The following is a 16216-nucleotide window of genomic DNA, read 5'->3' on the forward strand; positions in this document are numbered from 1 at the left end:
TGAGGGAGACTTAGCGATGGTTTGCGGTGTCGATGCAGAGGAAAAAGTGCAATGCCTTGTGGAAATCTTTCAGTATGGGTTGCCTTGCTAGAGGCTTGTAAGTCTGGCCGCATGGAGTAAAAAGCAGATGGAAAAACAATTAACAGGGATGACCAACGGGTTGCCAAGTACCATTGTTGCTGCCAAGACATTTAGGGACTCTTTATGAGTGTCTTTAGTCGCAGGGGGACCAAGGGAACCTGCGTAACCCCGTTGAAGTCCTTGCAGCAGGACTTCAAAGCTTCTTTGAGGGTGTGATGAAAACCTTCAACCATTACATTGGCAGCAGGGTTGTAGGCGGTTGCTATCCATCGTGACAGTAGTGTAGATGTACACATGACCAAGGTTGCATTATCCGTGGGAATGGCTTCAGTCTAATGAGTCGAGCGATTGATAACAGTAAACAAGTGACGATGTACTTGTGATTTGGGTAGGGGTTCGACGTTAATTTGGGCAAAGGGATGCTGAGGTTGAGGAAAGGTGCCCATTCCTGAATTTGTGTGCCAATGTACTTTTTAAGTTTGGCATGAAGTACATGCTCGGACCCAATCCTTAGCATCCTTAGTAATGCTGTGCCAAGTGAACTTCATCTTCAGTAACTGTGCAACAGATCGGTGCTAGGGACGTGAAAGGCCATGAATGAAATTAAACACCTGACAGTGCAGGGGAGCAGGTATCCAAGGTCTAGGTATACCTGTACTGACGTAGTAGAGGAGGGTGACGTTTGTGTCTTTGAGGTGGACGTCTTCTCAGCGGAGGAATATGTAGGATGCCTTAGATGCATGATACTCTGGATCTATTCTTTGGATTTCTGCCCAGGTGTTGTAATTGAATCCCAGATTAATGGCAGCCAATGTATTGCTTGATAGGGCATCGGCAACAGATTTCATTTTCCCTAAGATGTGTTGAAGGGTGCAATTGTATTCAACCATGGTAGAGAAATATCAGCATTTTTGGGTAAACCCGGCATCAGACTGTTAAGTGAAGGCAGGCACCAAAGGCATGTCGTCTGTGTGAAGGACGAAAGGGGTACCTTCCAAGAATGACAAAAATAACATACAGCCAAATGGACCACCAGCAAATCGTGGTGGAAGGTAGCGTAGCCGGATTTCACCTTAGATGGTATTCTACTGAAGAAAGCCAAATGGCGGGCCAAGCCATTGACCACCTGCTTGAGTACTCCACCAATAGCATCCTCTTTAGTATCTGTACAGTAGATCGTTGCGAGGGATGTGAAAGTCCCAGAATAAAATCAAACTCCTGTCGGTACTTGGAAGCAGGTGACCATGGTTTATGTCTACCAGTACTGAGATAACAGAGGAGGGTGGCGTGTAATTCTTCGAGTGGGACGTTTTCCCAGCGGATAGATATGCAGGATGTCCCACATAAATTAGATTTAGATTTTATCGACAGAATAGCATACAAACCATACATTGGTACATAAGAATAATATACAAATATTTTGTCAAACATACAGCTGATATTCAAAAGCTAAGCCTTATATAATACATTCTTTCATTCATGATAACAAGGAATTTACCAAAATATTGATAATAATTATATGTTTCATATAGAAACATATATAAAATTTTGCAATAAAAAACTATGCTTGAAATCTTACATTCGTAATTTGATCTCACAACTCTCGGAAATGCCAAAAACACAATGTATAATAAAAATCATAAATGAAATAAAATATAGGTGGACTACATTACATCTAAATGACATATAGTATAATACGATTGAAATCTTAAGTTCCTAGAATCATCCAGTTTATGAATAGAATCTTAATACATCGTGGGCATATTCACATAATGGATATATATGAGTGTTTTCACCAAGCAAGCTGCTGGAGTCTCCGAAATTTAACATAGGGAATCTTATTCTAATATCATTAGTTAGGTCATATTCTATTAAAACATGTCTTTCATAATAGGTAGTAGTATTGTTATACTGAAAAATTCGTCATCGACGGGGTTATGCAGCTCCAGCAACCTGTCTTGATTCTAAGATTATTGGAACTTAGTCTAAGGTGACTAAAGGACTCACACAGAAAATCAGGAATAAACAAATTAGTTGTAGATACAGGGTGTAACCTCATTGTTACGACAACTTCCTTTACATAAGTTTCAAATTTTGGGCATTGTATACTTCTGGCGCTTATAAGATTCATTATATCAACAGATGAAATAGAATTGGCTGTGAGATCCAGATATTTAGACATAAATCTAAATTCACTGGTGTTATTCTCTGGACATAACTCCTAAATAAATACAAAAGTTGGTTCAGTGTCATTTACAACGACTTTGGAACTTAAAATATTAGGTCTCCACTCAGATATTATGTGACTGAGAGAGGGAATACCGGCTTCTAATAAACAAAGATTTATGTTTTTTTTCCTCCTGACTCAAAGTAAGCATCTGACTAGATGGTTATACTGTTATTTGATCGGTTGTATGTTACCTGTTAACCATGAATCTGAGCTATATAATAATGATGGCATCACAGCGTCCTTGAATGCCCATTTCTTATACTTAAAGGTCATATGACCATTGGGAGTACAAAATATCAAAAATCAGTTTACAACAGCTAGTTTATATTTTTCATGTAATGCAATTACATCTGCCATCTTCCCTGAATCTGAAAACAAAGTCCATAAATACAGATATTGTGGTGAATAACATATGGATATTGTATACCTGTAATGGAATTTAGTCCTTATCACGATCATTTATAAAGAAAAAAATAGTCTTTTTGTCATTCCTTTCCATTCCGAAATCTTTACAGTACTGGGTAACGACTCTAAATTACTGTTCATACATATCTCTATTTGTCGTTAAATGAATGTATCATCCATTAAAAATAATGAGTGCATCAATCCTAAGAAACCGAAACCGTTATAAGCTATAGCATCTTGTATCATTCTTACCATTCCTCGCATCTGCCTGCCTTCAAAACTGCTATCAGTATATGCCTAGGCACCCTGTCATATGCCTTAGTGTAAACAATAAAGAGAACATCATAATCAATTTCTTCCTTTTTGTGCACCTGCCTAACATTTATCTATACTTAGCCATAACAGTAATCTATTTAATATTAGAATATCACACATCTTTGTAAATGTGTCCAAAATACTAATACCTTTATAATTGTTACACAACATTCTATTAACTCTTTTGAATAGGACAAGCAGCTTATTGTAGCACCAACTAGCAGGGTAACTCAATTGAGAGAAGGTGACATTAAACAAACTTAACAGAAACATAAGCCAGAATGCTGGTAAAACATTTGATACTCCTGCGCATATCCCTGAATAACTCTTGTCTTTTTTTAATGACCTCTGTATTTTCTATTTCAGTTTATGAAAAAGGATTGTCTAAGACGGGCATATAAGAAGCAGTTTCCAAATCCTCCCGAGCTTCATTCAAATCAATAACATTATTAGCAAGAAGTTCCACAATATGTCTTTTTAATTCATTCTCAGATGGTTGGTTCTCAGTAATGAGTCAAATGTTCCTTCCCAATTTACAAATTTCAATACTAATTTTATATCTATGCTATCCATAATTCTTGCCCCGCTAGGTTTTGCTTTGTCCCATAAAGCATTAATCTGGGGTGAGCTACACTCTGAAGCATTTTCATTATGATAGCTCATCTTTCTTGAATACTGTTTTGCCAATCTTCATTCCAGGAGATTGCCGGTGGTGGCTTCTCGCTGAACATTGTCGAGAGTCTTTGTAGGTCTAGTTGTTATATGGTAGATTTCTACATAACATAGTTGGTTCTTTGTACTGGTAATGGGAAGTTCCGCACATGCTTGATCTATGTAGTAAAATAACAGCATTAGTAACAGTTGCAGATGGTAACTTGATTATAACACATAAGGGAGCGTGGTCAGACTCCATTATGCCCTGCCATGTTTTAGTGGTGATAATCTGCTTTACCATATCTTGTTTTACTAAACACAAGTCTATTTCATATATCCACTGGTTCCGAAGTTTGAATGATAGGTTAGCTTTAAGGTCTTTGTTCTCCCATACTAGGTGGTTGGTAATAACCATGTGATTGTTACTGCACATATTCAATAATGATCTACCCCGTGAATTTACTGAAATGTTTATTATACCTCTATACATGTAAATGTTCTTGCCTACATCTGATTGTTCGGGCAATCAACTATGCCGTTAAAGCATCCTAAGACAACTATATTCCCAGTATCAACTGTGTGTGCAGCTAGAGGTCCTACATCTGCTTGCTGATATTATGGTGAACTTACTGGTTATACATAGACTCCACCGACTTTGTAAGGCTAAATGAAATAAAATGTTGGCCAGATCTGACCCTGTATGTCCATATTTATGTATTTAGCATATTCTAAAAACTTGTCTTTAACAGCTACATTACCGCCCCTGCGCCCAGTGATCCGCCCTGGAAGGACTGTAAAATACAGAGAAACCTGGTAACAAGATATTAAAACACCTTTTTGGTCTCTAACAGCCAAACCATGTCAAATTGCAAAACAAAGCTCAAAATATTTGGATCTTGTAGTTTATTTTTAGTTCCTGCTATATGCCATGAACATAACTTAAGGGACTGTATGTTATTTTGCCCTACATGTTAAAAAACTTAAGAGTAAAGCGATCTATAACCATGTTATCCTTCAAAAGCACGTGGTTCTTGTGATCATAGAAAATATTTGCCTCATCCTTTTCTGCCTTTTCTTTTTCTTCTTTTTCGCGTTTTTTTCAATCTACTTCTTCCCTGATAACTGGATGGATGCCTCTCTTAATATATGTGTGAATATAGTTCTGCATTTTTCAGATTCTGTGCCCTATGAATGATAGTATCACCTTATGCTGGTCTGTTCATTGTTTACGGGATGCAATAGGTTGTCCTAGACGCCTCAATACAAATGTTGATGCATATATGTTTCCTTGACCTCATGCTATTGGGAGAATATTTTGGAGTTTTTCTTTATCATCTGCGCCAATTCCCTCGATGTTTTCTGATATTCCAGTTATCCCTAGGTTGCACTTCCTTTCTCTATTGTCTATTCTAAAAATAATTGATGGGGGTGGATTAACTGTTATACATTTTCTATTTTTTCTAATAACTCATTCACTGTAACCTTTACTTTATTAATTTTTTGAACACTTTCTCTAATCTGCTGTACCTCTTCTTGCTCGCTTCCAGCATTTAACATTGCTAAAAGTGCACCTTTCAGTTGGGTACTATTTAGCCTATTAACTTCAGACTGGTTTAATCCTCTTACTCTCTCAATATCGTCGTAGTTGGCAATGATACTGGGCTTTATTGCAGTCAATGAATATAAGGGTCACTAAATAGATACATATTTTCTGAGAAGCAATGGCAACTCAAGGAAAAGTGTCTACTCTGGTACTCTGGATCTTTTTGTTGGGCTTCTGCTAAGGAGCTATAATATAGCCAAGATGAATAGCAGCTATTGTGTTTCTTGACACGGCATCGTCAACGGATTTCATTTTCCCAAGAATTTGCCAAAGGGCGTAATTGTATTCAACATGGTAGAGAGATGTCTGTGGTGAAGGGGTAACCCGGCGTCTATATGTCGATTGGAGGCAGCACCATGTGCACGGTGTCCGTGCGAATGATGAAAAACTACTATCTAGGAAGTGACAAAAGTATCGTACAGCCGAATGCCCCGACAGCAATTTGCGTTTAAGGATAGAGTAGCTGGGTTCTGACTTTGATAGTTTTCTACTAAAGAAAGCTAAAGGGCTGGGCAAGACGTTAGCCACCTGGTCGAGTACTGCACCAATTGTGATGTCACTGCCATCGGTGGAGAGGAGGAGAGATGCATATGGCACAGGAGAAGTGAGAGCGGCAACAGTTGATGGCGCATTCTTTGTGTTACAGAAGGCTACTTCTTGAAGGGTACCCCACTTCAGGTTCTTTGGCTTGCCCCTGCGAGAGGCGTAGAGGAGAGCAAGAGTAGTGGCAATGTCTAGCGGGAAACTGTAATAATAGTTTATCATGCCAAAGAATTCTTGCCCTGCTTTGACGGTTGAGGGCGTGGGGAAGTTCTGAACAGCTGTTACCTTCTCAGGAAGGGGGTGGACTCCTTCAGGAGTGATGCAGTGCCCTAAGAACGATAGTTTGTCGGTGTAAAAGGTACAATTGTCGTACCAGACTACAAGGTCTATCTGTTTTAGGTGTTCGAACAGGTTATATAGGTGACGTAGGTGCTCCTCTTTGGAGGTAAAGAATACAAGTATGTCATCCAAGTAACTTAAACAGAAAGGAGGCCTTCTAAGATGCCACCCATGAGACATAAAAGTGGCCTCAGCTTCTCGAAGGCCGAAACATGAGCAACTGAACGCGGATGTACCAAAGGGGATTGATGATGGCGGCCTTGGTGATGTGTTTTTGGTTCAGGGGCCCCTGATAGTACCCTTTCAGAAGATCGATTGTTGAGAAAACCTTCAGTTTTTTGCACAGATGAGTTCCCATCGATGATGTTTGGAATTTGGTAGTGATCTGGTTTTGTTTGCATTTTATAACATCTGTAATCCGCACGCAGATGCAGAGAGCCGTCTTTCTTCAGCATTTAACATTGCTAAAAGTGCACCTTTCAGTTGGGTACCATTTAGCTTATTAACTTCAGTCCTGTTTAATCCTCTTACTCTCTCGATATCGTCGCAGTTGGCAATGATACTGGGCTCTATTGCAGTCAATGAATAAAAGGGCCACTAAATAGATATATATTTTCAGAGAAGCAATGGCAACTCAAGGAAAAGTGTCTACTCTGGTACTCTGGATCTTTTTGTTGGGCTTCTGCCAAGGAGTTGTAATATACCCAAGATGAATAGCAGCCATTGTGTTTCCTGACAGGGCATCGTCAACGAATTTCATTTTCCTACGTATTTGTTAAAGAGCGTAATTGTATTCAATATGGTAGAGAGATGTCGGTGTTGAAGGGGTAACCAGGCGTCTATCTGTCGAGTGGAGGCAGCCCCATATGCACGGTGTCCGTGCGAATGATGAAGGACTACTATCTAAGAAGTGACAAAAGTATCTGACAGCCGATTGCTCCGACAGCAATTTGCATTTAAAGACAGAGTAGCTGGGTTCTGAATTGGATAGTTTTCTACTAAAGAAAGCTAAAGGGCTGGGCAAGATGTCAGCCACCTGGGCAAGTACTGCACCAATAGTGCTGTCACTGCTATTGGTGGAGAGGAGGAGAGATGCATATGGCACAGGAGAAGTGAGAGCGGCAACAGTTGATGGGGCATTCTTTGTGTTACAGAAGGCTGCTTCTTGAAGGGTACCCCACTTCAGGTTCTTTGGCTTGCCCCTGAGAGAAGCGTTGAGGAGAGCAAGAGTAGTGGCAATGTCTGGCTTGAAACTGTAATAATAGTTTTTCATGCCAAAGAAGTCTTGCCCTGCTTTGACGGTTGAGGGCGTGGGGAAGTTCTGAACAGCTGTTACCTCCTCAGGAAGGGGGTGGACTCCTTCAGAAGTGATGCAGTGCCATAAGAACGATAGTTTGTCGGTGTAAAAGGTACAATTGTTGTACCAGACTACAAAGTCTATCTGTTGTAGGTGTTCGAGCAGGTTATATAGGTGACGTAGGTGCTCCTCTTTGGAAGGAAAAGAATACAAGTATATCATCCAAGTAACTTAAGTAGAAAGGAGGCCTTTTAAGATGCCACCAATGAAACATAAAAGTGGCCTCAGCATCTCGAAGGCTGAAACCTGAGTAAATGAACGTGGATATACCAAAGGGAGTTGATGATGGTAGCCTTGGTGATGTGTTTTTGGTTTTGGGGCCCCTGATAGTACCCTTTCAGGAGATCGATTGTTGAGAAAACCTTCAGTTTTTTGCACGGATGAGTTCCCATCGATGATGTTTGGAATATGGTAGTGATCCGGTTTTGTTTGCATTTTATAACATCTGTAAACCGCGCCCAGACGCAGAGAGCCGTCTTTCTTCAGGACGATGTATAAGCGTGATTACCATGGGCTTCACGCCTTTTGGCAAAACTCCATTTCTTCCTTTTTGGTGAATGATTCAGTTGCAGACACCTGAATCTGGCAAAAACCAGGGGCAATATCGTCTTGATATAGTGATAAATACCGTGTCTGTTGTGTACTGTGGCAGTTTGGTGAAGTTCTGGATGGAAGACTTACAGGTACAACAGGAGGAGGTGAGTGTAGGCACCCGTGAGTGTGACGAAATGGAGAACGATGTCGACGGGGTCGAATTGAAGAGATTTTAATGAATAAGAGTCTGCATTGACTAACCATCTGTGAGCGACATTGGCCAGGAGGCAATAATTTGAAAGGAAATCTATGCCAAGGATTTGCAATGTGACGTCATCATCAAGAAACTTCCATTGATATTTAATGCTTACAAATGATAAAGGGAGGTTTTTGTAACCATTGGTTGGTGATCCGTTGGAAGCTATTGGTTGGAGGCTGGCAGATTTAAGCAGACTACGTCATTTCTTGGTAAGTGGCTCTAGGAGAAGAAAATGCCAAGCAACCACACATACTCGTACTCACATCATGTAAAGAAAAAAAAATCATTATCAACTGGGTAGTCCACTGCCATAAGCGATGGTATTCTTACATGTTTTTCGTCCACTGACAATGATTTGATCAGTTCTTCCGAATTTGGAGTGGTAGTAGCATAAGTGTGGCCGATGGGTGTCAGTGAGTGGCTCTTGAGGTCGATGTTTGGGTTTTGAGTGAGTGGTGGATGGTGGTCTGTTTTGTCGACTCTCCGGTACGTTAAGGGGTGGGCGTCTGTGACCTATCGCATTCACATTAGTTACTATTGAAGTTGAATAAGAGTGGATGCGTTGATTGAGGTCTTGAAGGTGGGGAAGTCACTGTCCATAAGGGCATCGACTTTTATCATTGGAGGTGGCAGTGAATAAAGGTTAAGGTAGGCACCATATTCAAAGGGCAAAAAGTAGATTCACTTCACGAGAAGGGCTGTCTGCGGCTGGTTGCCTGCGAGTGATACTGGTTCTTTCTCTGAGAGTGAGAGAAGCTTTTTGGTCCCAAAGGGTTGTTGAGAGGGCTGAAAAAGTTTGTCTTAGCGGGCGGGTGAGAAGGGTGAGTACTGCTCCACGAGGTATGCTTTGAAGGTGCCGTTCTCTATTAAGGTATCACCTTGGTTGGAAAGCCAATCTGATATTCTCGAGAAAGTTCCTTCAGGAAACGCTGGGAGAACATAGTGTACTTTGGTGATTGAACGAGTCAAGTCCTCAATGAGAAACTGGACCTTGGCGTACCAAAAAAGAGTGAATAATTCACTTGCTATTTTGAAACTTAACGGTTATTTCAGCAGAATTTAGTTTAATCCAGAATAAAGGACTATTACCAAATTATGATTTTTTATTGAGAAACGCCTATAAAAGAAATGAAGGAAATATAAATAAATCACTATATTTTGACCTGATATATATATATATATATATATATATATATATATATATATATATATATATATATATATATATATATATATATATATATATATATATATATATATATATATATATATATATATATATATATATATATATATATATATATATATATATATATATATATATATATATATATATATATATATATATATATATATATATATATATATATATATATATATATATATATATATATATATATATATATATATATATATATATATATATATATATATATATATATATATATATATATATATATATATAAATATATATATATACATATATATGTATATATATATATATATATATATATATATATATATATATATATATATATATATATATATATATATATATATATATATATTGTACCAACTGTGTGTCACACAATTGTACATAATTCCTTTTGTAAATAATATGCTTGTATCTTCGCTCTTCCCTAGCACTCAAACGAAAATGAAAATTCATGTGTGCTGTTTTGCTCTGAACATTGTCTGTCTCTCGAACATGTTATGTCCTGTTGCCTTGAGGTTTTGTATATAAAGAAGAGTGTTCCTTAATATATAACTCAGTCGTTTCCAATCTGCCTTTGAGTTCACCTCCTCTCTCGGCCCGTCACATTGGTGACCCCGGAGTGACTCGCTCCTCCTGCCTCCCCCCCCCCCTCCACCTCTCACCGTTACTATGACGCCGTCAACGCATACCTTCTGCAGCAGTACTCGCCGACGCCAGCCGCCCGTATAGCAACGCCTTTTCAGCTCTCTCAACAACCGTTGGGTGACCAAAGGGCTTCGCTCACCCCCCGGGAAAATGACCAGTATCACTCGCTTGCAACCTGCCGCAGACAGCTCTCCTCGTGAGGTCGTTTCCAATCTGCCTTTGAGTTCACACCCTTACTTGGCGCCGTCACATATATATATATATATATATATATATATATATATATATATATATATATATATATATATATATATATATATATATATATATATATATATATATATATATATATATATATATATATATATATATATATATATATATATATATATATATATATATATATATATATATATAATATATATATATATATATATATATATATATATATATATATATATATACATATATATATATATATATATATATATATATATATATATTATATATATATATATATATATATATATATATATATATATATATATATATATATATATATATATATATATATATATATATATATATATATATATATATATATATATATATATATATATATATATATATATATATATACATATATATATATATCTATATATCTATATATATATATATATATATATATATATATATATATATATATATATATATATATATATATATATATATATATATATATATATATATATATATATATATATATATATATATATATATATATATATATATATATCTTAATTATATATGCAATCGAACAGTTTGATATTTTCATCCGAAAACGCCTATAAAAGAATTGAAGGTACTATTAATAAATCACTATATTTGGACCAATACACATTGGCCTTCTTCAAGGTGTAACGTAAAAATGAAGAATAGAGGGAACACTGACTGTTTATATATGAAAGAAAAAGGGTGTTTCCAATTGTTCTAAGATTGTTATAACTGCTGGAAGTATTAGCAAAATTTATTCACATCCAGGTTCCTCTTCATATTGTTGATATTCTTGACGGACGTCTTGACCTCTGACACATACCTGGTGGTTGGTCTTCGTTGATTATCTTCTTTATGATCGGGTTAAATGAGCATTGTTCACTATGTCAGTTTTCCATTGCCCGCCATATAACTAACAGGGTTACCCAGCGTTGCCCAAGCATATTTGCCAATTGGATTTTAAAAGTGGATATAAATTCTCCTTCATTCACAAATTTTGCTCTAAATGAAAGTCATCTGGAAAGTATTATTTTATAGTAGTATATTTTTCGAAAATGTTTTGAATGGTGGGATGTTCCATTGAGAAGTTTTCTCAGATATTCAGAAGGTTCAACAAACAAAGACAGTTTAACTATCCATCCACTGCAACACAATCTAGGAGGTTAATTCTTCCATTTCTGAGCATCACAGTGATTACATTGCTGTGATATTAAGCCTATTTGTAGCATATCTTCTGTTTCTTAGGGGTACTTGGATAATAAATGAAGGCACCATGACCCCCTTTTACAGCAATTATTCTCAGTTCCTTCCAATGTTTCTTGGTTTCAAAGTACAATCATTCTTTGTTGGTTATTCTGAAGTCGAGTCATTCTTTGATTTCTCGATTCCTGATTTCTAATAGCTGCAATTCTTTGTTGAATATTTTCAAGGCGAGAATATCTTTCATCTTCATCCTGTGCTTCATGTCTTGTTGTTAATCTGTTTGCATTAGTTTTCATTCTCAAATTCATCTTCTTTTTGTTTTCTGCTTCACGTGTAGCTGCCATTCTTCTTGTATTAATGTTCCTTTTTACATTCTTCTGCTTTTCGTCTTCTGCTTCACGTCTAGCTGGTATTCTTCTTGCATTGGTGTTCCTTCTTAAATTTCTTAGCTCTTCATCTTCTGCTTCACGTCTAGCTGTCATTCGACTTGCATTAGTGTTCCTTCTTGAATCCATCATCTCTTCATATCCTGCTTTATGGCTAGCTTCTATTCTACTTGCACAAGTTTTTCTTAAATTTCTTTGCTCTTCTGTTTCCTGCTATCAATTTCTTTTCACTGGACTTTTTTTTATCGGATTTACCAAATGAGACCCTCCTTTTGAGTGGCAGAGTTTTAGAGAAAACTGAAAAAAAAATACGAAAAATTCTATTGGATCAACCATTCAATATTTGGTAGAATATCTTTTTGAGTACCATCATTCTACTTGCATTGGTGTTCCTTCTTATATTCCTCTGCTCTTCATCTTTGTGTTCACGTTTAGCGGCCATACTGCTTGTATTAGCGTTCCTTCTTAAATTCCTCTACTCTTCGTGTTCTGCCTCACATTTTGCTGCTTGCATTAGTTATCCTTCTTAAATCCATATGCTCTTCATTATCTGCTTGATGGCTAGCTGCACAGGTTTAACCCTACATGAAAGTCATTATAGTATAGTAGTATGTTTTCAAGAAAAAAATTTGAATGGTGCGACGTTCCATTGAGAATTTTTTTTTTCAGATATACATGCGGTTCAACTAACAAAGGCATTCTAATTTTCTCCCTCCATCGGAACACAATCCAGGAGGTTTAGTCTCCCCCCCCCCCTTCTCAGAGCATCACAGTGATTAGAATGTTTTGACATTAATCCAATTTGTACTATGTCCTCTTTTTCATAGGGATATCTTGGATTATAATTGAAGGCGCCAAGAAGCCATTGTACAACATTTAAAGGACGTGATCTTGCTACTGCATGCGTGACTCTATCAATATGGAAACTATTCTTAGCTCCTTTCGATGTTTCTTGGTTTTGATGGACATTCATTCTTTGTTGGTTTTCCTGAAGTCAAGTCATTCTTTGATTTCCTGATTCCCGATTTCTTATAGCTGCTATTCTTCTTTTTTTTTTGAATTATTTTCAAATCAAAAATTTCTTTGATCTTCATCATCTGCTTCACGCCTAGTTCCTATTCTGCTTGCATTAGTGTTCCTTCTTCAATTTCTCTGATCATCATCTTCGGCTTCACTTCTATCTGCCCTTCTGCTTGTATTAGTGTTCCTTCTCAAATTCCTCTTCTCTTTGTCTTCTGCCTCACATCTAGTTGCCATTCTGATTGCATTGGTGTTCCTTCTTGAATCCCTGTGCTCTTCTCTTTCTGCTTTATGGGTAGCTTCTATTCTACTTGCATGATTTCTTTTACCTTCATCCTGTGCCATTCATCTTGCACTTGTTTCACTCCATAAATTCCTCTGCTCTTCTATATCGTGCTATCTTCTTCTTTTCACCGAATTAGCTTTCCGGATTTACCGAATGAGAACCTCTTATTGAGTGGCATCATTTGTAGAAGACTGAAAAAAATACATAAAAATTACATAGGACTTAATCATTACATATTCGGCAGAATCTGTTTTTAGAAGGTATCATTCTGCTACCAATGGTGTTCCTCCTTAAATTCCTTTGTTCTTCATCTTCAGCATCACGTCTAGCTGCCAGTCTGCTTGCATTAGTGTTCCTTCTCGAGTCAACCTGCTCTTCATTTTCTGCTTTATGGCTAGCACCAATTCTACTTGCACGTGTTTTTCTCTATTCTTCATCCTATGTCACACGTCTAGCTGTCACTCCTCTTGCATTTGTTTCCCTCCATAGATTCCTCTGCTCTTCTGTCTCCGGCTAGCTTCTTGTTTTCATTGACTTTGTTTTATCTGCTTTACCGAAAGAAAACCGCTTATTGAGTAGCATCATTTTGTAAAAAAAAATAAATAAATAAATAAATAAACAAAACTCAACCATTGAATTCTCTTTTTTTTGTGTGTGTGGCATTATTCACCTTCCATTTGTTTTCTATTTTGAATTCCTCTGCTCTTCATCTTCGGCTTCACATCTAGCTGCCTTTCTGCTTGTATTAGTGCTCCGTCTTAAATACATTTGCTCTTCATTCTCTGCTTCATGGCTAGCTGCCAATCTACTTGCATGAATTTGTCTTTGTACTGCATCCTGTGTTTCACGTGTGGCTGCCATTTTTCTTGCATTTGTTAGCCTCCATTAACTCCTCTGCTCTTATGGTTTCTGCTATCTTTTTAATTTCACTGAATTTGTTTAATCGAATTTACCGAAAGGAATCCTCTTTTTCAATGGCATAATTTTGTAGAAAAAAAAAATAATCGGTAGAATATTTATTTGGGTGGCATCATCTTATAGAAAACTGAAAATAAATTACATATGATTCGATCATTAAATATTCTATAAGATTTTTTTTATACTTTGTCACATGGTTTTGCTCAATTCCATGCAATACAGTGAGCCTTAGACCCATAAGGTGAATCTTGATCAAAATGGAAATATAACGGTGTCAGCTTTCTCGAAAACAATTACATAAGATTCGTTAGTTTAATATAATGTAAGTTCCTTGCATCATTTTTCTATAGCGTCGACGCAGACACGAACACACAGGCATATATATATATATATATATATATATATATATATATATATATATATATATATATATATATATATATATATATATATATATATATATATATATATATATATATATATATATATATATATATATATATATATATATATATATATATATATATATATATATATATATATATATATATATATATATATATACATATATATATATATATATATATATATATATATATATATATATATATATATATATATATATATATATATATATATATATATATAGGCGTGTGTGTATGTGTGTTTGCGTGTGTATGTATGTTAGTCACGGAATGTGTGTGCGTGTGTTTGTGTGTATATATGTGTGACTGTATATATATATATATATATATATATATATATATATATATATATATATATATATGTGTGTGTGTGTGTGTGTGTGTGTGTGTGTGTGTGCGTGTGTGTATGTGTGTTTGCGTGTGTATGTATGTTAGTCACGGTATGTGTGTGCGTGTGTTTGTGTGTATATATGTGTGACTGAATATATATATATATATATATATATATATATATATATATATATATATATATATATATATATATATATATATATATATATATATATATAAATATATATATATATTCAGTCACATATATATATACACACAAACACACGCGCACACACACACACACACACATATATATATATATATATATATATATATATATATATATATATATATATATATATATATATATATATATATATATATATATATATATATATAAAATATGGTTGTTGTCTGTGTGTTCGTGTCTGCGTCGACGCTATAGAAAAATTATCCAAGGAACTTACATTATATTAAACTAACGAATCTTATGTAATTGTTATCGAGAAAGCTGACACCGTTATATTTCCACTTTGATCACACACACACGTATATATGTATATATATATATATATATATATATATATATATATATATATATATATATATATATATATATATATATGTGTGTGTGTGTGTGTGTGTGTGTGTGTGTGTGTGGTTGTGTAGTGTGTGTGTATGTGTGTGGGCGTGTGTGAGACTCTCTCTCTTTCTCATTGTATTAGTAAGTTACATAATTTGTAACTAGCGTTAATATACAACCAAGAAACCAGATCTGTTTATAACGAATATTATTAGATATAATTTTTAATTCAAAAAAAAAGAAAAAGAAATATCAGAAATTGTATAATGTTTTCTAACCGTGATTAATTACCATCACCCTTCTCTCTCTCTCTCTCTCTCTCTCTCTCTCTCTCTCTCTCTCTCTCTCTCTCTCTCTCTCTCTCTCTCTCTCTCTCTGTGTCTTCTTGGAATTTGGTAAATCCCCGGCACGGGCTAACACTTGAGATTAGACAGGATGCAATTAGTGAGATGCAGATGAATTGCAACAGTACGAGCCAGGATTGCTTAAGCATTGGAAACAGATTCTTGGACCAAATCCTTTTCCCCAATCATTTTCATATTTCCTTATTCATTATTTTTCATAAATAGTTAACATATTTCTTTATTTCCTTCCTTACTTGGTTACATAAC

This window comes from Palaemon carinicauda, chromosome 23 (assembly GCF_036898095.1).
Source record: "Palaemon carinicauda isolate YSFRI2023 chromosome 23, ASM3689809v2, whole genome shotgun sequence".
Lineage (NCBI taxonomy): Eukaryota > Metazoa > Arthropoda > Malacostraca > Decapoda > Palaemonidae > Palaemon > Palaemon carinicauda.